Source organism: Ursus americanus, chromosome 4 (genome assembly GCF_024610735.1).
Source record: "Ursus americanus isolate L20-20 chromosome 4, mUrsAme1.1.p, whole genome shotgun sequence".
NCBI classification, from domain to species: domain Eukaryota; kingdom Metazoa; phylum Chordata; class Mammalia; order Carnivora; family Ursidae; genus Ursus; species Ursus americanus.
The window spans coordinates 54796472-54821240 of record NC_142130.1 but is presented as its reverse complement, the minus strand read 5'-3'; the positions used below and the strand labels follow the sequence as shown (position 1 = coordinate 54821240).

Below are 24769 nucleotides of genomic sequence, written 5' to 3'. Positions count from 1 at the left end.
TATTACAGTCTAATATTGAGTCAGTCTGTTTTACACAGGCAAATAGATTTGGCACACTGACATGGAGTCAAACTATCTGAAGTCTATCTCCCTCCACATGAGACAGTATCTGAAATTATGTGGATATAACTGCACACAGTAGAAAAGTTTTCTCTGGGCAGAGTGTTTCAAGGGAACAAAATGTTTGCAAAATAAAAGCAGAGGAAAACTCTACCCTTTACAATTCCAAGGATTCTCTAGCCATGCAACTGTGTTCTCTTTACCCCTACCCAATCAATAATTTTCTGACACACTAAGTCCACAACTACTAGAATAATGTATCTCTTTTCTCATCTACTAGGTTGCCCTATATTAATCATAGCTAATGAAAATGAAAAGACATAATGTACGTGGAAATGCTTTGAAAAGCCTCAAGTGCTACCATACTTAAGAGGGAGTGGTGATAGTGGTGGTCCTAGAGGTGGAGATGTGGCAATTTCTTTGCCAGGGTTTCCCAATTTAGGGCATACAGAGAATTAATTTTTTGAAAAGTCCCTTGGAGTGGCAGCTCAGTGTGGGGTTGGTTGGGTAACCAAATAGTGCTAGAATTAACATTATGTATAATATGTCTACCTTTCAGAACTTGAAAAAGCACATTAGCCATTGAAGGCTTGGAAAAGCTCTGCAATGAGGAAATCTGTCTAATTTTAATAATCCAAAATTTCTGAAACATAAATGCTTTGGACGTATTTTTTCTACATAAAATCTATTAATATTCCTAGGCACTAGGGGCACCTGGGTGGCTCAGTCAGAAAAGCATCTGACTCTTGGTTTCAGCTCAGGTAGTGATCTCAGAGTCCTGGGATTAAGCCCCGTGGTGGTTGGGCTCTGTGCTTAATGGGGAGACTGCTTGAGAATTCTCTCCCTCTCCCTCTGCCCCTGCCCCTGCTGGTGCACTCTCTTGCACTCTCTCTCTCTCTCTCTCTCAAATAAATAAAATAAATCTTTAAAAAAGTATTCCCAGGCACTAGACTCCCACAGAGTATTACTATTATTATTTATAAGGAACCGAGAATTAAATTTTCACTTCACTGAATAGGTCAACTTCTTCCCCCCATAAGACCCCAAATTCTTACCTATACTAACAACATGGTAGATGGAATTCTTAATTTATGAGTAAAACTAGTGATACTGACATTTCCTTCAAAAATTAAGACCCAGGGGGCGCCTGGATGGCACAGCGGTTAAGCGTCTGCCTTCGGCTCAGGGCGTGATCCTGGAGTTATGGGATCGAGCCCCACATCAGGCTCCTCCACTATGAGCCTGCTTCTTCCTCTCCCACTCCCCCTGCTTGTGTTCCCTCTCTCACTGGCTGTCTCTATCTCTGTCGAATAAATAAATAAATAATCTTTAAAAAAAAAATTAAGACCTATATTGGGACCTAAAAGGGTCATCCCAAATCCCTAAAATTTATCATATTTTATACATATGCCCACATATACTTTTGTCATAAAGAGGAATATTCAGATGAAAATACATTCATAGATTTTAACGATGGTAGTCTTCATAGTCTCAAAGTGGAAATAAGCCAACAAAAGTTTACTAGTGCAATTAGCCCTGTGCTAGTGTTTTGAGCAACACATTTTCCTGCTTTCAAGGAGCTCACAGTCTTTTTGAGGAATTTATAATCTAGAAGGCAGAAGTTAGCACAAGATAACACAATTAAAATAGCAAATAATATTCACTTGTGTTGATACAAACATGCATTATCCTCAGAAATGTCCAGTAAGAAACCCTCTTGGTCTAGTCATTGAAAGTGGGGAATGGGGAAGCCCATCTGATCCTGAACAATGTTCTTCCTGTGCCACTTGGCCAGATGTGATCCCAGTATCCACCCAAAACTCTCTGATAATAAGTCTAGTGCAGGAAGTCTAATTAAAAATGAAGGTTACAGGGTCCCTGGGTGGCTTAGTCAGTTAACCAGCTGCCTTCAGCTCAGGTCATGATCCCAGGGTCCTGGGATCCAGCCCCACATCAGGCTCCATGTTCAGCAGGGAGTCTGCTTCTCCCTCTCCTTCTGTTCCTCCCCCCCGATCATGCTTTCTCTCTCTCTCTCAAATAAATAAATTAAAAATCTTCTTTAAAAAATGAAGGTTCCAGAAAGGATGCAAAATATACACAAGAAGATAAAACTAAATTGAAAACTGGAGAATGAAGAATTAGAACATGGAAGAAATGAGGATGGGAAAAATAAAATCAGACCAAAACAGAGTGACACAGACTCCTTCTCTAAAGTTCAATGGAAACAAAGCTGTAAGTAACAACTTACAAGAGTTTCAAGGGGTTTAGCCACCTTTTGCACAGAAATTTAAGTCTCACTTCTTAACAGGTCATTTCTCTTCCCACTCTCTTCCATAGTAATCTAAAGCCCATGTAACCACGTGTCAATAGCTGCAATGCTTTTAAGGTTTCTTGCAAATAGACTTAACGATTTCCTTATGCATCGAGTGAAACTCCAAGATTGTGACTTTCCTTCTAGGAAAACAAGTGGGCTGCCAGAGATGAAGAGATCCTGGTATTGGCATACTGAATGTACTAAAAAAACCATATGGCAGCTCTAAGCAGAGGTGACAAGGGCTAACCATTATATGTCCACATTTAAGAAATAAATTCATGAATAACAGAGTAGCTAAGGTATGTAGGACTCTGAATTGTCCCCCTTGTTGTCATGGAGGCTCTATAAGGACATCTTGTAATATGTTTCCCTTAAAAGGAAACAGATGAGAACAAGACACCATGATATGGTATCCAGCCATCAGGCAGGGTCCAAAAATAAGTGGCCAGAGTTCTTAAGTGCATTCAGCATTAGGTGCTGCCTATTGTTCATTCATTCAGTCAATCAAAAGCCTTACAGTGTGATGGTGTATACCAGAAGAGTACATTTGGGCCCTTTTTATTTCAAAGCAATATTGAAACACATCTGCTCAAATAATCCTTATACTTCTACTGACTTACAAGGCAGAAAGACTCAGTTTGCAGAGCAACATGCAGACCGACCCTCCTGATTCTCAACCAAAAAACATAAAGCACATCATTGTATTTTCACCCTAACAAGTAAGGACCAAACTTTTCTTCTCTGTTTCTTGATTCCATCTTCTGACTTATACTTTGCATTCTGAGTTACCATCTCAAAGCTCCCCCTAATGAGCAAGACCTCCTCTGAGCTCCTGTCATAGAGCCCAGTACTTATCTTGCCCATAGAATTTGCCATGTTGAATAAAAATGATCTATTTATCTCTGTCTCCCTGACAAGACTGTTTAAATTTCTCAAAAGTGGGAATGAAACCACATTGGTCTTTGGGACTCAGCTTCTACAATGTTGCCAGAAAGATACCAGCAGCTCTAAATGTTTTGTTGTGGTTGTTGTTTAGTGTTTTTGTGTTGTTTTGTTTTGCTGAGCTAAATGGGGTGTAACGGGCTAGGAATAGAGAAAGGTAGGAGAGAATTTAATAATTTTTTTTTAAGTTCCAGAATCCACAAACATATATTGACCACCCATTCTATCTTAGGCCTGGTGTTACAAAAATGGGTTAAACCTTCAAAGAGAAAGCAGTGAAGTTAAGGAGAAAAGAGGTGATCATATATATAAAACACTAGATAGAGAAAAATATCATAAAAGAAGTATGGACTTTCCTGGCAGCTTCAGAAAAAGGATCAGAAAACATTTCCTGAAGAAGGTAATATTGAAGTAATAAAGGATATGAGCACGTGTCCAGAGGTGGTTCTGGCAATAGGAGCTCCAACCACCATCACATCGAAGATGAAGAGTCAAAGGCACAGACATTGTGAAAAGCAAACTGTCTCCTCTGACAGAAGCATAGGGTATATGAGTGGGGTTGGAAATGAAGAATGGGCTTGAATCATGGAGGGGGACCTTGATTGCCAGAATACAAATTCAGATTATTTTTACAAATCAAATAATGTGCTGCCATTAAAGGTGTCTGAATGAAGGCATGACATAATCATTCCTGGGTTTAGGGTGATTGCTCTCAAGGCAACATGAAAGGTAATTTGGGGATAGGACATGGTGGTCTAAGGCGAGGGCACTTCTTAGATCTGTCATCGCAGATAAACATTTTTGCCTGTCAAGCTGGAGTTCTTCATGAAAATCTGAAGTTGTGTAAGATGTAACTCTGAGCAGGAAATAGGGGATTTATTACAATTGAACATGAGGTAAATATTAACAAGAACCTAAGAGAGTAAACCACAACCAGAAAGAATGGAGGATAGAAGATAAAGCAGAGTTAAGAATTATTTAGCCAGGGAATTCTAGAATCAAGACAATTCCCAGACAGTAGATAGGGTCTAGGGTGTCCTAAAGTAAGGGAGAACTATATTTTACTAACCCCCTGGAAAGCCTTTACTTTTCCACTCCTGAGTAAAAAACAATCCCTGGACTCTATCTCCCCCTCTTCGTTGCACTGGCCCCATGAAAGAATTCCTAAAATGAATTTTTTTAAGGTATAAAAAAGGAACAGTGACTCTAGTTGTCAATGGTTATGGGGAAGGTGAGAGCCAGAAGAAGGCTCACAGACCCTAGTAAAAATCAAATCATTTGGGAAACTAAAGGAGTTATAACAATTTAGACTATATTGAAAAGGGCAACCAAGATTTTCCCCATTAAAGAAATAAAGAGGTGAGGCACTGGGGAAAGGGAGGATTTTCCAGTGGGAGACCCATAGAGATCTCCTTAGGAAATCAGATCAATTAATTTAATCAAGTAAATCTGACACAATGGACAGAATTTTCAGAAACCAGGGATAGGTATGGTGTGGTCCCACTTCCATTAGGCAAAATGAAAATTACTACTTGATTCAGAGAAAGACAGGTCAAGGCTTCCAGGTTTAGAGGCTGACAGCTAACACAGGAGATTTCTGCAGGTCCTACAACTTAGAGCGGCAATGATTACAGTTAAGGGCTAGCTACGTGGCGATGGTACACGCCACTTTGGGATTCTGTACCTGGAATACAGATAAGGTTTGATACTGGGGTGTAATCCCGTTGTAGCAAACACTGGATTCATGCACTATGAGCTCTTACTCCCATACCTAAAGCTATGCATGTGTATCATTGAAAGTTGGGTTGACTTCATGGGGAAGAGTAAGAGGATCTTCTATCTGACTGGCACAGAGTAGGCATCTGAAGCGTGGCAGGAAGTTTAGAGAATGTCTGGTTAAGCCTTCTTATTTTGCATACGGACACTAAATCCAAAAAGGATAAAACACCGGCCCCAAGTTTTCACGGGTAATTAGTGGCCGAGCTGGGACTAAACCCCAGATTTCCTGACTCTCTATCCAGTGCTCTTGACAAAGCCAGCGGGAGCTGTGAGGCGGTCGTCTGTAGGATCACCCGAGTCAGCTCTCTACCATCTGGGCCAACAGGAAAACAGTGACTCACAGAATCCAGCATTCCTTTGGAATGCAGGAGAGGTGTGCCTTTCTTCTATGCTCTGAGCCTTTTCAATTTCTGTAAATAAAACCCTATTTTAAATGCCCTGGGAGAGCTGGCAATTGTGAGTGCCTCGCGGGCCAAGATCATATTTGGTGATACTGAGAACAAGCTTAGGTTGACTGACTGATGGATCATTTGATAGATGGAGAGCAAAGGTCTGTACATCAAACTTGAAATCGTCAATGATTTTTGCTTAGACTAAAAGCCATGTTCATTTGCATTTTGAAGCACTTAGGAGTGGTAGGAAGAATGAGAGGCTGAAATCTGCCAAGGGTAACACATGTAAAATCATAGCAAGTTAGCTGTTTAAAAGCATACATATGAAGGTATAGCTCTTAATGCCAGGTTCCACTGTTCTCTAATCCAGGAACCCTTGAAAACTCATGATCTCATTCATCAGACCTACTATCTCGGAGTGGATACTTTCTGAGAACCTTAAAGCTGCCACAAGTAAATGACACACAGAGCAGACACCACCCTTCACATTAATCTCATCTGTCATCCGGGCCATACTCTGGGAGGGTCCTGCCTTTCTCTCTCCTTACAACCACACAGGGCACTGATAGAAATAGAGTCACCACTCTTTCTGCCACCTCACACAGGCCTCCAAGTCCGCAGGACAAAGACACTCCGATTTCTCTATTTCTAAGTACGCTAATGGCCCTAGACATACCATGCGCATTTAGCTGCAAAGCTATAAAGACACCATTCAAACAAAAGTGAAATCTTTTTTTTAATAGTTTTTTTCATCAAATGATGCTGGAGCAATGGATATCCTTACGCCAAAAAAAAAAAAAAAGTGAATCTAGAGGAAAAGTGAAATCTTAATAGTATGCCATTCTACTGTTCAAAAGTGTTGGATGACTTCTCATTGCCTACAGTACACAGCTCAGACTACTGAGGTGACATGTAAGGCCTCCCACAGGCTGATCCCACCTCTCCTTTCCTGTTTCTTAACCTCATTATTCTGCTACATAGACCCTTCCCTTTCAGTCATACTGGCCAATTCAATATCCCCCAAATATTCCTGTACCTTCCTCAGCTGAACACATCCTCTTCCTTGGCCTACTGTTTAACACCCATGTATCCAAATGCTACTTTTCATGGCTCAGCGCATTGCCAACTTCTCCTCTTTGCTACCCAACTAACAAAATTTCATGCAGAACAGATCTACATTCTTGTTTTCTTCAGCTTTGAATACCCCACACTGTCTGGTATTCATTCTTAATAAATATGTGTTAATTGATTAACTCCAAATAAGAAAAAAAAGGGGGGGGGTCCATATTTAAAGCTCTTTAAAATAAGGTAATAATCCGGAGCTGTTATTATATTATCCACACGATGGAAACTTCAGAGCATCTAATATGTTGTCATTGGATTCCTTTCTTTCCACAGAAGACCAAACTAGGTCATTTCAAACCTCAGTCACCTTCAGAGAGATTCTAGGAGGGCCCGCTAAGAACCAGCAAAGGAATCACATTCCTGGATTCCTTACTTGTTGTCCAGATCTGCTACTGAATCAGATTCAGGCAAGTGTGAACTGGAGAAATGAACTAATCATTAGCACCATCCAAACAAAATGAAAGGAGCTCTTTTGTTATGTTGGCTGGATATTCAGGTTTGAAAGGAGGGAGTAAAGGAAGAAAAAGCAGAAGAAAATTATAGCCATCAATTGCCTTCCCTTTGAATGTACTTTTCTTGCCTTTTCTGTTTCTTTTCTTTTCTTTTTTTTTTTTTTACAACTATGTGATGGAACTGGAATATTTGGGAGGCATAAAATTAGGATTGAAAAGATGATTTGCTGTAATCTAATGAGGATATTTCCTAACATGTTTACCACCGAGATACTCCTCTAACTGGGTCTTGTTTAGTTTGTCCAGGATACATTTCTTTGCTAAATTAAAAAGTGCCAGAAGTGGTACCCTGCCTATAAAATGACATCTGATTTCAGAGGTCAGCTCCAGAATAGTCAATGCAGTCCTAATTCTAGGTCTAGTAACAAGAGTTATTCATTTCATAGACTTAATTTCATGGGTTTGGCCACATCATTAAAAGACAAACATACTATTTGGAAAGAGGAAAACTGAGTTATGGAGGATGAGAAAAGAGTAAAACCAAATAGAAATAGGCAAGAAAAGTAATGTGAACATTCTAGCTTTCTAAGCATTCATTAATTCTTTTATTTCATTCATTAAACTAATAAATAGTGGCCATTTTCTATGTGTCAGTGCTCAGTAGTGTCATTTATTCAATTACATTATACATATCCATTGAGTACTTATTTTCTGCTAGCTAGTTAACCACTAGATATAACTTCTTTGCAGCCTAAAAGTTACCGAATATTAATTCAAATGGCGGGGGGACAGATATGAAAAATTATAAATAGTAAAACAAAGAAGCAATTCCCAAAAAATCATATCATCTGGAATAATTGTTCCAATGTCAAATTTGTCTATGATAAATTTTAAATTTTTCATCTGGTATATCACTAATCTTCCTTCATACCCCAGGCACATGGGGTTCTACTTTGTTGATTTCCACAGGTATCCAGTTGAGAATAAGCTTAGTTCCAAAGGAAGCAATGGAAGCTCTGGGCTCCAGAGGCAGACAGATGAGAATATGGCTATGTAAAAAACTAAATCCAGTGTAAACTTCACACGTGTGGAAACTCGTATTATTGTTACCCAAATGCCACTATTGAGCGTTTTCTTAATAGATTTCTTTAAATCCTTTTTTATAGTCGTGACCTTCTTTAGACCAATGGTTCTTACAGGGAGGAGAAAATTTTGCCTCCCTACCCCAGGGACATTTGGCTAAGTGTAGGGACATTTTCAGTTTCACCACTTAGGAAGGATGATGATACTGGCATCAGAGGTGTAGAGACCAGACTGCTCAACATTATGCAGTACACAGGAAAGGTCCCCACAACATCGAATTATCCAGCCCAAAATGTCATATTACCCTGTTTGAGAAACCCTGCTCTTGACCATTATTTTCCTTCTCTTGGAGCCTCGTAACTCTCAAAGATATCAGGATTGAGCTAGGCGTTTTATATGACATATCCATTGAGTACTTATTTTCTGCTAGCTAGTTAACCACTAGATACAACTAGTGGTGCACAGAGTTCACAAGCTTTGAAAGCTCAGTAGCTGTAACTCCCCATCTTGTAAGTTTGAGCTAGTCGCTTAACTCCTTTAAGATTCCCTTCTTTAAAAAAAAAAAAAAATCTACAGAATACTTACTTCATAAGGTTGTGGTTAACACTGAATCAAGTTTTCTATCTCTCTATATATAGATATATTTATGTAAAGAGCTATTGAGTAAAAGTCCTCTTATTCTTCCCAGACCACTTACCCCCCCCACCCCTCCCTTTCCCTTCTCAATACCCCCCCTTCCTCAAGGCTCGGGTTCTCTTTTTTTAAATGTTTTAATTCCTTTGGTGGCAGAAATCAAGCTTGGGCTCGGAAGTGAGTCACCACTCAGCAGCTAAAGGAGCTTGTTTTTCTTCCTCTGAATGTATTCCTTAAGAATTTCAGCCTGATCCTTCAGCCGTTTGTTGGTTGAATCCTCTCTTAATGTTTAAGACACACAGAGAGTGAGCTATGGCACCAAGACATTTTCCAATTGTTAGGAATGAAAGTTTTTTAAATACCGAAAATAACCAGAGGGCAGAATCCTGAAATCCTGTTACCTAAGCAGATGCTGGAGGACCGAGGTTGGTTTTGAGGCTCCTTTCTCCACAAGCCAATCTCCGCTGATCCTCCCCAACCTTTGCTGGATTTACCTTAACGCTGCAGAAGTCTCAAGAGGGGCCTCTGGATGCTGCATGCTACCGGCAGCACTGGGAGACCTTTCTCGTCAAATAAGCACTGCCGGGAGTGAGGACTGGAGGGCGGGTTTTACCGGCGGCTGGCGAGACGGACCGGGGCTGCGGGCGCAGGGGCACCGCTCCTCGCCGCGCGCTCGGCTCCCCGCCCCGGGCTCCGCGCCGCGGTCGGCCGGGCGGGCGTCCGCCAGCACTTGGGCTGTGCTCCTCGGACGCCCAGCTGCCCCTCCTTGGCCTCGCTTAAGAACCTTCCGTTTTCCTGAACCGTTATTTAGTTTTTCAAAGTCACAGAAAACACCTTTAGTCCTAACAGTCACCCACAACTCCCCTCTTAAAATAAAAAATAATAATAAAAGGTCACACAAAAACAGAAAATAATCCAATTCCCCTTTCCTTCCAGACCGTGCGTGTTTATCTCTGTCTCCTATTCATTTTCTCCCCAACCCTTTTTCCCTCTGTGGTCTACATGCCTTTCCCCTATTGCTCTTCGTTCCCTCTTTTCTCTTTCTCTTTCTCCCTCCCTCTCCTGTTTCCATTTCTTCCACCGCTTCTACACCCCCGCCCCCCCGCCGCCCCGTCTCTCCTCCCTCTTTCGGGCTCCTGCTCTGCCCTCTCCGCCCCTCCCCAGAGAAGAGTGTCCAGCTCCTCCCGGGGCTGCCCGCCCGCCGCTCCTTTCCTGCCCACCTACTATGAGGAGCAGCTCCTCCCACCTGCCCATAAAAGCCAAGTGCATGTTACCAGCAGCCGATCAGAGCACTTTCCCGGTCCTCTCCTGTGGGAGCCCCCTGAGCCTTTCTCCTGGATCTTACGTGCTCAAGGTAAGACAACACTCCTGCAGGCATCTGACCTACTAGGGGTTGCTGCGGGGGTGGGAAGTAAGTCTCCTCTGGTCAACACGCTTACTGTTTGGTTCGAGCTGACTCTTTCGGATGCCAGATCAGCTGCTCCTTTAACTAGCAACTGGTTTGAAAACAAACTTCTGTTTGAACGGTAAAATAAAAGTTCATTTTGGGCAGAAACAGCAGCAGAAATACTGCAAAAACCTTCTCTTTTTTTAAATCACTTTTCCCCCTTTGCCGACTGTTGCTGAAGTTAAAATGTATCTGTGTGGGGTGTTTTACTGACGCTTTTCATTGTAAATATTTCATATATCAGTGGGGCAAGGAAAACTTTGTCCCATTGTCAAAAATGTACTTTAAAAGAACACAATTAGTTTCCTAAAAATAGCACAGTCAAAAGGTCTGCTAACAATTTTGCGATGTTTTCCAAACCCCCTAAGACCGCTTCTGTGAGTCCTTTAAAAAGTATCTTTCCAGGTTTAAGCGCTTGGAAAAAATGATGTGAACGGGTGCCCTTTGCACAGGGATGGTAATCAGGTGGCTGGTAGATAGGAAAGAACAAATCCAAATTTACAAGCTGGGGCAAAATGTGCTCTCACAAAGCTAACTTTTCAAGACTTTTCTAAAATGAGAATTGTGTTGGAACCAAGAAAGTGTATAAAAGAACTTCATGAATTTCTATACGTACACCTAAACATAAAGCGTTTCAATATGTTTCACAGCAAGAGAAAAATAGAGGCCAGATTATACAATTCTTCTGTGTACACCAAACGGTTGTAAAGAAAGATCAGCTCAAAGGCTTTGGAAGTTTGAACCCTGCTTGCCACCTTCTTTTCCCTCATCTAGTGAATTAAAATTGACCTGATTAGCACCCGGTTCTCAGAGCTATCCAGTGTTTAAGCTCCCATCACATATAAAGACTGCTATATCTTCCTATTTCTGAGGTCGAGGAAAGAGTACCGTGCGTGCACCTGTGACAGGAAAAACGTACTCCACAGCTACTTCTGTAAAAACCAGACACTTGGTCCATGAAGTTTGCCGTCAAAATCTGTGGGCTGTGTGGGATGAAACTCTCTCATGTGGGAGAAAAACCCTCTTCAAATATTTCCTTTGGGGAATTAATTGCACAAGACCGCTTAGAGAAGGCAAACCAAAGCTGGCAGTCAGGAAACCAAACCACTATTTCAGCCCTTAAGGTTCTTAAAGTAAAAGAGGAAAAGTTTCACTTTTTTTTTCTTTTTTGGTTTGTTTATATGTTTCACTTAAAAACGGGAAACTCACCAAAGCTGTAAATAATTCTTCACTATTAAAGAAAGTAGAATCATCGGAAGATTAACGGAGTGTCCTTCCAGCCTTTGCTCAGTATCATTAGCATATCAAAAGAAATAATAAAGATATATTAAAATTCTGTTGGCATGGAGGGAATTCAGTGCTATTATTCAAATGAAAGACTTACAGTAAAGCTTTCTGTCATGCAAAATTTTGCTTCATTGGAAAAAATTATTGCAAGGAGTGTGGTTTCCTTAAAGAAAATGATATAAAATTACTATTGGCTGATAATATGTGACCTGAGCATATTAAAATACCTTTCATCTCGAGCCACAGCGCAGACTGCTTGCTTCATATCTGATGTAAGTGGGTAATCAACCACGACAAGAGCACAGGTATGAGACAAGGCCAAACCAAGTGTGTGGCATGTCCAAGTTAATTCTTCTTTTATGGTAGTGCCGGACTCACGCCATCATCACAAGGGTGAAAATACACTACTTCATTCACCAGATTTCCCTTGAGGGAAGTTATCTTTTCTGAGAGAAGAAAAAAAAAAAAAAGTGCTCCCAACGTAAAAGAGCTCCTGTTATTCCTAAATTTGGGGATGAAAAGTGTTCTCCCAGAGTCTGCTTCTGCTTTTCCTGGCAGCTGATCCACTCTACCAGCTATGAACCACTTAAGAGTAACTGCCTTCCCCTTGTGCCATCAAGTTCAACACCCTAAATAACTGGGTGAGATCACAGAGATCCCTCATGACCTAACTTTCCCAGGGCCCTTTACTGGACTTTTAAAGTGATTCTTTCCCTATAGTATACACATGAGGCACAATGACTCTCGTCTTAAGTTTTTAGAAAAAGCAGGTTTGGAGTTTTATGTAGTTACCCCAACATCTCCCCTTTGCACTGGGTATGGAGACCTCACATGAGTCTTCTCTTTATGCCATTATATAGCCACTCCTGGATTGGGTACATGGCCATACCTAAGTGACACCATTCCAGCAGACTTGCCCGACTCCTTTAATGTTTCTCAAAAAAGTAAAAAGAAACAGCCTCCTGTTTCACTGGAGACACAGGGAAGGTATTCCACCGATTTTGAGGGCCGGCTATCCTTAGGGAAACACACATTTGAGATTTTCTACTATTCTCACAATTCTAAAGTGATATTCTTTCCATGACCAGCAAGTATATCCTACTTTTTTCCATTTGTGCTACAAAAATCAAAGAGAAGAGAATGGGGATGACAACTGAGAGTGAAGCGGGAGGTATCTCTCCTAGAAAGTGCCCTGGGAGAAGAGAAAGAGCAGAATCTCTGTTACAAACGCAACTTCTTTTTGCCTTTACCGATGTGGGACATGAAGAGATGCGGAGGGGCAAATATTCATATGTAATCTTGGCCTCTGTCTTAAATCAATAAGAGTATTTACACTAATACGTTAAGATCCGTCTCTGCTGTGCCCTTCTCAAAAGAGAATAGCCCACTTCTAAAGACCAAAATGATTTCAGGTATACCCACCATTAAAACCCATAGGACTTTGCCAGTTACAATTTTAAAAACTGTATTATGAGTATAAAAACCCTCAGAACATTAACGGGTGGTTCACATCAACAAGCCCACCCCTAACTTTTCCAAAGGGCCCAAAGTTGGGTAATTATTTGCAAGTGAGAAGTTAGAAGCAACAGTTTACTCCTTCTTATCTATGGTCACGCACTTTGATATGGCAACTTGCAGAGTGATTGAGATACAGACCTATTTCCCAACCTCTGGGCCTCCCAGTAATCCTCTGAAAACCAGGTCTTTCTTCATGCACTGGCTTCCTTCTCTTCCACCAAGTCTTCATAAACATACATATGCATAATTTAAAGAAGGTACAGATCTTGAGATCAGAACCCAGTCTTCTGAGAGGTGCACTGTTCTAATTATTGAGCTAAAGGAAAAACAGAAGGAGGGGAAAGGAGGAGGTTAAAGGGAGAATGAATGCTCTTTGGAATTTAGAGAATGTTTTACTTTAGCATTTTGTGAAATGGACCTCTTACTACCCAAAGCATCTAGAACTTAAAAAAATAAATAAAATTTTTAAAAAAGACCAGCTCACTAGTTGTTGCAAAATGCTAAGGTTATAATGAAAAAGATCTTCCTATGACCTGGCAGTCATTAACAGCAGTTTACACCCGACAGTACTGAATGAGGCCTCTGCTAAACTTGCCTTTTCCAGAGAGGCAAGGAGTGAAGAGTGGGAAAGAAAAGTAACCGCATTTCAGCACCAACAGAGAAGCCACTAATCAGACATTCCACTATCGCTTTGGTAACTATGTTTGCTGTTTAAGGAAGGAGGTTCTTTACAGTCTATCCTCAAGCAAATAGATTTGCAGGAAGGGGGTTAGAGGGAGTCACACAGGGTCGGAATGTCTATAATCTGGGGGCCCTGTGGACGCAAATCCACAAAGCCATTGAAATTGCATGGAATCAAACTGAAGTAACTGAAACAAAAATGTTCCTGAAAACTGATTATAGAGAGTAATCAGCTAAAATAATACTGAATTCTAACTGTTCAATGTAGCATAACAGCAAAAGCAATGCACCACACCTTTAGCTGATTATATACAATACTGAAATACACCTGACGGTTCACCTTCAATCTCCTCTGTTAATTTTGGGTTCACTGCCATGGTTCTTCCTAGAAAATGAAAACTTCCCTTCTCTCCTTCAGCACAAGATTTGCAGATGCATTCATGGACCCCCTGTAGTACCCACTTTTTTCTTTCAGTGGAAGAAATCTCTTTTCAATTATTACAGATCAAGTTTCTGGAGTACCACTCATACCTGTGGATTTTCTCATTACCAAAAGTCTCATACTTCTCTTAAACAGGATGTAATTTTCACTCCAGCAAAAAAGAAGGCTTTACATTTTTATAAACCTTAATTAACCCATCTAGAAGAAAGGTAATTTAAAATTGCTATTGCCTCCAACAGGCCCCTCTGAATGACGTTTCTAAACACTTTATCTAGTCCCTATTCTAATTTCTTGGGTATTACACTTAGAGAATCACAGAATATAAACACTGGAAGGATCTTTGGAGCTAATTTTAACTGAAGTCAATTTTACAGGTGAGAAAAGGTCAGAGAGGTTGATGTCATGCCCAAGGTCACACAGACATGTGAAGTAGAACTAGGGCTACAGTTCAGATAGCCAGACTCTCTGAACAATGTTCTATCTTGGATAACCATAGTGTGTTTTCCCCATATAGTATGTTCGAACATGTCTTAAAATGTGGTTCCAATATTTATGTGACAGAACGAATGTATTATTTTGTGATGTTTCATAGCATAACTTCTTCTTCTCCCACCCAATAGACAATGTGTTGGCACTATAACCACCTTACTTCTTACCAGGTCTTTAATAAGGAAATAAAGGCCAAATACACATAAAGAGCAACCAGAGGAAAGTTTGAGACACAAAGGGATTAAGGGGTGTAAGCATGAAATATGTCATGTCAGAGGAAAGGGGTCAAGGGCCCAAGAGTGTAGAGACAAGATAGTGCAGCTAAGAGGGCTCATTCTGTCTTAGACAGAAGAGGGAGAAATTCTAGAGTTTTGAGGTGCTGAAGAAGAGATATTTTAATATGTCTGATCCAAGAGTCTCTCAAATGTTTGGGAGATAAAATCCTATTTAGGTCAGGCTCCTTTCGGTACAATGCCATTTGAGGACTGACTCACATGGGTAAAAGCTTTACAAGTATTACATCTTAAAATTCTTCTTAACCCTTGACTGGGAAAAGAGCCTCATATGACCTCTGACTCAACTGACCTAACATACTAACTCCATAGATGTCAAGTCATCAAAATGTTCTCTAGTAAGATAACGATACAATTTTGGGTGATACATAAAGTTATCCAACACAGAAAATGATGAAGGTAGAAAAGAATATTCTTGTACCATTTCTGCAAATAATTTACCCTGAATCAGGGGACAGATGTTACCCCCAGATGCTTCTTCACTTTCCTCTAAAGCCTGACAATTGTTTGCATATCTTTGAAATAGTACTTGTGTTTCTGAAATTGATTTATTGTATGTTAAAATTTACATAGTCTATGACTAAGCATCATCGTGAAAGCATTCTTTTAAGTAAGTCTCTTGAAGACTGCCTCGCTTAAGCTCTCTATTGATGTGTTTACATCACAGGATATTTAGGCATTGGCATCATTTGATGTGCTGAGATTAAAGACAATCACTTCATGTGCTACTTTTCCAACTCTAACTGAATAGGCCTGGGTGTGGGTGTCAGCTGTTGGCTTCTCCAGGAAATAAAATGTGTCCAGCCTGTTGGGGCACTTCTCCAGTCCTCTCTCTCAGCTAGATAAAACAGCTGTTTTTCTGAAAGTCTGGGCCAGTGACCTCCATAATTCAGACTTCATGTATGGCTGGTTTATGCAGAAATTATGCTACCCGGCAGCAGAGGGGTAAGTCACAACTGCCTTCAGTTCAACAGGAAGACAGTGAATCTTAAGAACTGGTTCAAGAGCATTGTCCTGGGGCAGCTGGGAGACATTCTGGCAGCTATTATCCTGTTTGGTATGTTCCTCCAACGATCCTGCCACATGCACTCAAAAGATAAACCTAAACTTGGTTCATAAATTCAAAGTGGTGACTGTACATCATTCTATTTCCTTAAAGATCTTTACTTACTGATAATGTAGTCTTAAAATCCAGCAGTCATGGTGTTCATCGGTGCTATAAATCCATACAAGTGGCCTCTTGTTAAAAGGCAGACGCAAGATAAGGTAAAAACTGATGTGAAGGGAGACACTAGATTGAGCTAAGAATTTGTGGCTTAGGTGGCCAAAATCGAGGTTGGAAAAATAACACATAAAAAGAGATCTGCAGCAAAAATATGCTATTGGATCCATAGCTCCTGATTTTACAACGTGTCTAGGTCCCCTCTTAGCTCCCAGTTTATTCCAATCAAATGTTCAAATGAGTGGGGAGGAAAGTCAATGACCAATAGAGGGAGCCACGGGGCTGAGTGTCTCAAAAAAAACCTGACTTGTTCCCAGAGGGGCCCTTTAGATTTGAATTTTTCTGATAAAAGGCAGAGCCAGGTGTCCTTTGTAACCAGTGGCTGAAATGTACTATAGGAGTGTATCACATTGTTGGTTTTCTTTAAAAAAAAAACAAAACAAAAAAAAAAAAATTTAAGCCTCTAGGAATAAATCACCTGCGTTTCAGCAATGCCAGAAATTTCCAGACTTATAGAGGTTTATTTGAAAGAAAACCAATCTTAGAAAATGTCCTTTCCAAGGCCACCACCAGCCAAGACTAAATGCTCAACTCAGTAAAAAACAAACCCTGGAAGCTGGGGGTCAGTGAGAGGAGGGCAGGGAAGCTCAAGCGCTGAGAGTTCAGGAGCGTGCAAGGGGAGTCCTGGTGCCCTGCCATGACTAGAACCTCCTGTCAACAGGCGCGGGAAGGGAGCCGGGAGGAAGAAAGAGGCAGAAAGGGGCCAAACAGGGTTCTCGGAGATGGCCCCGAACCCGCACTCCTGGATCTGGGTCTCTAAGGAGCAGCCAGGGCCTTGCCGAGACCGAAGTGAATACGTTTCTGTTGAACATTTCCATTGCACAGCTGTGTTGGGGATGGCTTGTTAAGACTTGAGACACTTGCATCATTCAGAACCCTTTGGGGGATAGAGATCAATTAGGACCATAAAAGAAAAATCCCTGGCACACCAGAGAAAAGCTGCTTGCTTTGTACAACTTATGACATTCACAGTAATACAGAGCAGTCCTCTTTCTAAGTCTATTTCTGATGTCAATAGGGAGGAACCTGTGAAGTTGGTATGCATGTGGCCTAAGAAACCCCCATTCGAGAAAATCTTGTGTTTTAATCTCAAAATCACCTTACTCTTTCTGGGGTCTTAGGAAAGTCATTAATCATCTCTGCGCCTTAATGTATTTATCTTAAATAGAACTGTTTTCAAATAACCACTCCCTTTATCATTTAGAGACACTTAAGGTCTTGCTAATTACTTTGCAGGATGACGCTACTTAAGCATACATTGTTACCGTTACTTATATAGCAAATGGATTATACTCAACACCTGGTAATGGCTCATGACATTTAAGCAGAAATCAAGTTAAAATGGAATAAAATTCCAAATAAGCACATAACCTTTCAAGATGTAGCAAGAGCATTTTTGTTTCTTAAAATACAAAGGATAATTCCTAATGTCTCAAAGAGCCAGCCAAGGTCAAGGGTAAATAGAAAAGGGAAAAGAAACAATTAAATTATGGCTTAAGAGTCTCAAAAGGCCTCAATGTTCACTTCTGCATAGTTTGACATCAGTTAAAAGCTAATTCCCCCCCACACACAAAAAAGTTTTTGTGGTTTTAAGATTCTATTTTAACTAAAGAAAGATGATATTTTTAATAATGATGTTGTATTATGTAAAATCTGAATATCGCTTCAACATTTAACAAAGTGTGTTTCAAAAAACAGTAGTACCTGAGATATTAATATGTGTTTATACAGAAAAAGCTTCTACAGTCAAATAAGTTTAGAAATACTCAATGAAACAACATGATTAGTTTAATTCACTGCAAGACTTCACAAAGACCTTAATATGCTAATTATATTTTCATTTTTCAAAAATGTTACACTGAATAGTGTACCTTAAACTTATTTGCTGACAAATCTTCCCAACTTGAGAGCATCTCTTGGGACTGATATTCTATGGAACAACTTGGGAACAGTTTAGAAGTCACTGCTCTACTTTATCATTTCAAGATCTACTGGGACGTGGTAATTTCAGTGTCACTAGTTATTATGTAATACACATTGAGTGTCAGTATAGCTTATGTCCTATGTCAGATCATAAAGTGAGAAACAATCCCCGTATAATTTCCAAACCCAGGTGAAAAAGGAACAACAACAAAAAAAATGAGCATGTCTTGGTTTAATGGCTCAGTTCTTCATAATAAAAATAATAGCAGAAATGCCAGAATAATTTAAGGTTTTAAAAATCTAGAAAGATAGATGATAAGAAGGAAGGAAGCAAGGAGATTGGACAGATTAAAATGATTTCTTCCTTCCCTCTTCTTTCCCATTGTCTAGAGATTGTGTATAAATAGAGAAATGACCATCAATAAGCAATAAGTTCAGTAAACAAGGAGCCTACATAATTTCATAAATTAGCTCAACAATCCCTGATCTGATAATTCTGTGTCACCTTAACCAGTATTAATAACTAAGGTCATTAGCCAAACTTCTTCCCTGAGAATTTACTTTCTCACCATAAATAGGGAGCTAATTCCTATAATAGGATCACACTTACTAGTATTCTAGTATATCTTGCTATATCAGGGATTATTTGGTTTATTGATGACACTCAGACCTCCAAACCCTATCAAATCCCCTATTTCTCTTAGGGCCATACTCTGGGAATTCTCTTTCTCCTTCACAAAGATAATGCCCAGAGATCAGTATCCTAAAATTGTCAGACTGGAGCATCCTCTCCTTTAAGAAAACTAGTAGTTCACAATCATCCAAAGGAGCAACTCAAACTCATCATTAGTAGTTATAGTAATACACAATATTGATTGAGTGTCTAACAGGATCACACATTGTATCATTATCTCCATTCTTTAAATCAGCCCTACAAGAGCTGTATTATCATTCTCAATTTAAAGACAAGAGAAATGGAGCCTCTACTTGGTCAAGCAACTTGCCTAGGGTCACACAGCTAGCAAGTGGCAGAGCCAGTATTCCCATCAAGGTCACACTCCACACTGCTCCTCCATGCTGCCTTTCATAGTGTCTTCTAGTGTCATAAAAGGAAGAAAAAACATCAATTCCCTGTGACAATGCCTCTGACTCATAAAGAAAGTGAGAGAATTCCAGTGGCTCTGTTCCTAGACACTGCCGACTGGCTCTGTTTCTTGTTTAATACTGTGATTTTAATTTCTTTTTCTTTTCTGTATTTTTTCCTAAAAGCATGCCGTCATTTTGGAGCCAAAAAAGTAAGGGCTGTGTAACTAGAAAAACCAAAAAAAAAAAAAAAACAAAACAAAACAAAAAAAAACCCTATCATTTCTCCCTAGAGTATTTTGTAAGGGGTAAGGTTTCTCCATAAATTCTCCCCAAGTGATCCCAAGTTGCTTGGCATCAGTCTGGGAGAGAGAGTGACAACCTAGCATGTCATTTCTAAGGCAGCAGAAATTCCCATGATTATATGAGGAACAGACAGAACAAAGGCATTACAGCATGTTAAACGAACTTGAATCTGGCTCATCAGATCATTCTTTTTGGCGTTACTTTTATTATCATCCATAGCCAGATGATGAGAGTCAAGACAACTTAAATGATTCCCTCAAGCCATGTGAGTCACCTTTAAAAAAAGTCTATATTGTCTACACCTGCTGCTTAACCAGCAGTGAGGGTATAAATGGAAATAAGTATACCTCGAGCCCTTCCTTTGTGTGGTGCCAAAGACAAAAGAAGAAACAAGGGCTAGTGCTTTCCATATGGTCACATTCTAAATACTTTTTTTTGGTTTTGTACTTGATCTTCCCTCTCTGCATGTGGTATTTCCTGCGTACCTACTGAATTAATTTGTACTCCTCCTCCAAAATTCAGGTCAGGTATCTTCTGCTTGGAGAAGATATGCCTGCAACCCGCCTGCCCCAAGCTGCCTTGCACACCTCTGCCATGCTCCCTAGCACTCTGTGCACAGCCATTATGGCCATGCCCTCGCTGTAACAGCACCAGCCTGTTCTACGGGCAAGACTGTGAGATCCTTGCAGAAGGATTCAGGTCTTCTTCATCTCTGCACCCTCAATAGTTAACACATAATAGGAACCTAATAAATCTGAAAAGAAGGAAAGGAAGAAAGCAACAGGGGAATAGAATACAGTGATGGTGAATGAGAAGCCTCTAAATATGCTTTGCTCCATCCCCATAGATTGTTCCAAGAAAACACAGTTTTGCCTAAGTCCATTCACACCCCTGCATATACATACAGTATTACTAGAATGACACTTTTTTGTACAGCGTTAACACCTCTGGAGCTAACCATGCGGCCCAAGATGAACTCCCATTGGTACGCTAATATTAAACACTGGCCTTCTAGCTACTGAATTACATAAGAAAAAAATTATTTGTTGGGTGGTGCCACTGTCCCAGGACTGACAGTACTCTGCTCAGAACTATTAGTGACATTATGAAACATGGAACAAACACCTTAACTTGCCAGTCAGGCTATTATTCCCCCAACCAACCTCTTCCCTTTTCTCTACTGAGTGCCCCACATTGTTCTTTACACTTGCCAAAATAACCATAAATTCAAAGTCTTTTTAAAGTCTTCCCAAATACCGCAGCCTGCATTGATCCTTCTCTATTCTCAATTGACAAGCAGTTACTATAAATGTCACTTACATGTTGCCTGTACACTATATTGAAGAAATCAGAGCTGTCTGCTAGAATAATCCATAGTGATGAAAATGTGCTCTATCTGAGCTACCCGGTGTGATAGCCACCAACCACATACTGGCACCTGAGCACTTGAAATGTGGCGAATGCAATTGAGGTCCTAAATTTTTAAATTTTATTTTATTATAATCTCCTTAAATGTAAAAGCAAATAAACACATGTGGATAGTGCCTACTGTATTGGACAGCATAAAATATTTAAGCTTTCATGCGCCACATCTTGTATCCCTTGATGAGCATATGAACTACTGAAAAAATTGAATAAGATGCTTTATGTATCCCAAGTGAATGCCATGACCACAGTAGTGTTCTTTAAACACTGTGTTCAGTGTATTGCTTCCCCACCATGCCTGCCTCTGTTGTATTATCTTAAAGAAGTCCTCTTCCCTACATATATAATTTTAATAAAATACTACAGATAGTATATCCTTTTTTTTTTTTTTTTTTTTTTTGTGGCTTTAACTCACACAGAATGGCACTGTATTGTTATCTGGATCCTTTATCACTATACAAACAAAATAAGATAAAGAATGATTTGAACCGAGTCTTTCCAAAAGGAAGTTCCATTATTCATTGCCATCTCTTCTTTATTCCCTTTTGTGGGAAAAACATGTTTAAATACCTACTCATAGAATTGCCTCAGTTTTCAATATGACTGTTTCTACAGAGAAAGACTGTCCTGAGGTATCTGAAACAAGTTTAGTAAGAGATTTTTGCTTTTATCTCCCCCTGAAACCCCATGGCTTTCTGAAGGAAGGTAGTTCTTTATCATAGATTTTCCCAGAGCATTCTTGTCTCTATTTCTAGTGAACAACCTGAGGCTCTTTGAAGAAGGCTAAACCGTCTACCAGAAGGTCAAGGGAGGTCACATGTTTTTGGAATTTAACAATGATGTGCCCCTGGCACTTGCTGGTTTACCAACGGCCCTTCAGGAATCATCATGCCAACAGGCCAACCATGCAATAAAATCTTGTGCCTGGCAAAGCCTAGAGCAAAGTGATCAAACAGCCTGGCTGCAGATTAGATTCTAACTTACTAATAAGGCTTCAGAAAATAAACCAAAGTGAGTCTTTAACTGCAACAGTTTACAGGAGATGTTTAATGATTTCGGAGGTCGGCCACCCCGCATGCCTTCCTTCTGACTCAGGGAAGAGTGGGACAGGGGCAGAAGACACGCTCAAGAAGCCACAGCAATCAGCTGTATCTTTTCCATTTGCAGCTAAGTTTATTTGGAGTGACTGGAAAAACTTTCAATGAAAACTTTTTTTAAAATAATAAAATAAAAGAATTCACCCAGCTATCATGAGCCAGACAACATCGAGAAATAATTATGGGTGTGTATTTTCCCCTGCCTTGTAAAGTATTTACAAATTACAGCATGAGCAAGCTCTAAAGTAAATGGTAAAGATAGCAATAACATTTAACTTGTAAATTTTTTATATTTAGCCATAAAAGAATCACCATGTGTTTAAATCACATTTGAATACGTATAAATAAAATTCTCATCTGCAGACATGAGCCAGTGGCTAAAGAAAGAATCCATGACTCCCTTTCAACACAACAAGAACACTGGAGAAGCTTAGTACCTTGTTTTTATAAAACAGAATTCATTATCACCACATCAGCAAAAGTGTTAGTAAGTATCTCAATTTGGGAACTTTTAAAATGAAGAGAATGATACTGACAAGAATAAACTCTATAGAGAAATTTACTGTTTATGATGCGTTTATATACATTCTTTCATTTGAATTAGATAGAGGAAGAGTTTACACATTTTACACATGAGACAGTGGAGGCTTAGAAAGGTTAAGTAAATTTCACATCATTTAGATATTGAACGTTGGAGCTAGAATGTGAACTTGGATCATTCTCCTCCTGAAGCCCTCGTCTTTCTGCTAATTCAGGCGGAGCCTTAACAGTATCACATCCAGAGTATCTTGGCAGCATAAATCAGAAACTATAGCAAAGGAAAGTAGAATGATCTATAAGAGTTGATACGCAGGATTCAGTGATTAAGAATATGCTTTTCGGGGCACCTGGGTGGCTCAGTCGTTAAGCATCTGCCTTCGGCTCAGGCCGTGATCCCAGCATTCTGGGATCGAGCCCCACATCAGGCTCCTCTGCTATGAGCCTGCTTCTTCCTCTCCCACTCCCCCTGCTTGTGTTCCCTCTCTTGCTGGCTGTCTCTGTCAAATAAATAAATAAAATATTAAAAAAAAAAAAAAGAATGTGCTTTTCAAGAAGATAGAATTCATAAGATATTATTCAACAATAGAAACAATTAATGTGTATTGAGGATTTACTCTGTGTCAAGCAGAATGCTGAAGCTTTTTTTTTTTTCATTTTATCCTGATCACTTTCGTTATAAACAGGAAACGATGGCACTTAAATCACTCCCTTAAAGTCACATAGCTGTAAGTAAAGGACCCAGAACATAAAACAAGTAGATCAGATCCTGAGCTCTCCTCTTTAACTGCTCCTTTTATCCCCAAAGAATCATTCACAACATCCTATTACTATAGCAAACAGATTTTCAGTGGTGGAAGGACAAGTGACATAAGAAATGACACTGATGACCAGCAGGAATGGTATTGTAGGTTGTCCTCTACACAGTTTATGATTTTAAAGGACACACAGTCCATTTTTTTAAAGATTTATTTATTTATTTTAGAGAGTGCATGCTGTGTGCCAGCAGTGGGGGAGGAACAGAGGGAGACAGATTAAATTCTCAAGCAGACTCCCCGCTGAGTGCAGAGTCCCAACTGAGGGCTCAATCCCAGGACCCTGAGATCATGACCTGAGCCACAATCAACTGACTAAGCCACCCAGGCACCCTGACACACAGTCCATTTTAAACCTGCCTGTCATTTTTAAAGGGTATTTTTTTTTTATTAATGCCAAAATGTATGTCATCTATGGGGGAAGATAACAAAAGATCTTAAATCATCTATGAGACGCCATTGTAATGTCACAAATAAAAGTACTGAGTTGAACATAAAAAGTCATGGGATCAAATCCCACTTTTGCCACCTAACAATGCAGCCACCCTGGGCAAGACAGTGAGTTTCACTGAGTCTTTCTCACCTCTGCTCCAAAATAAGTCTACCTCTCCTGACTGTAATAAATGTTAAATGAGATAATATATGAAAAAATGTCTGGTGCTCACAAGGTACTCAGTAAAGGTCATTTGATAATAATCACTACCAATTATTGAATGCTTACTTAAGTGCCAGCATAATGGCCATTTAGGTGAGTAGAAGCTTTGAGCGTTGCTTTCTACATATTGCAAATAAGAGCACTAAGGATCTTTTTGCCTTGTAGTACATTTGATGAACTCTGGACTCCCATTCCAGGATGATGCTGTGCGCATGTAATGGTGGCAGCGTGGGCTCTTTATGTGCTGGTGTATATCTCTGGTCCTTGGGGTTTTTGGTTGGGGGAGGGTAGAAGGGTTATTTTTTGTTTTGTTTTTGTTGTTGTTTGTTTGCTTGCTTGCATTAAATTGCACTGCATCCATCTTCCACCAGTTCCCCAAAGGAGGAAAGTCCATGATTGCACAGCCCCTTCCCAGTCCGAGGCCACCTCCCTTTCATGGCAAAGCACACCATGTTTAGACAGGTGTGGTATCATCAGGAAAAAGATGGCTGTCCTGGGTGTCTCATCTAAGGTCTTAGCTCATCCTGGGGGCTTCGGGAGTTTTATGCTGCTATATCCTTCAGTACTCCCACCAAGGCTGCCAGGGTCCCAAATGCATCCTGGCCCCTGGATTTTGATGCAGTAATATGCCTTCTTAAGCCAAATGCATGCTCCCTATAACATTCAATGCCAGCACATCAAAATCCTTCCTTACATGAATTTCATTTTC

The 24769-nt window shown here is 40.1% G+C and overlaps 1 protein-coding gene across 1 annotated transcript in view; it reads left to right on the top strand.

Moving 5' to 3' along the window:
• The first annotated feature begins 9961 nt into the window (after positions 1-9961).
• Positions 9962-24769, top strand: part of COL8A1 (collagen type VIII alpha 1 chain) — a 150944-nt gene continuing 136136 nt past the window's right edge. Inside the window, exon 1 of the mRNA XM_045785370.2 lies at positions 9962-10134. The gene's annotated coding sequence lies outside the window, so the exon portion shown is untranslated. The remainder of the gene's footprint in view (positions 10135-24769) is intronic.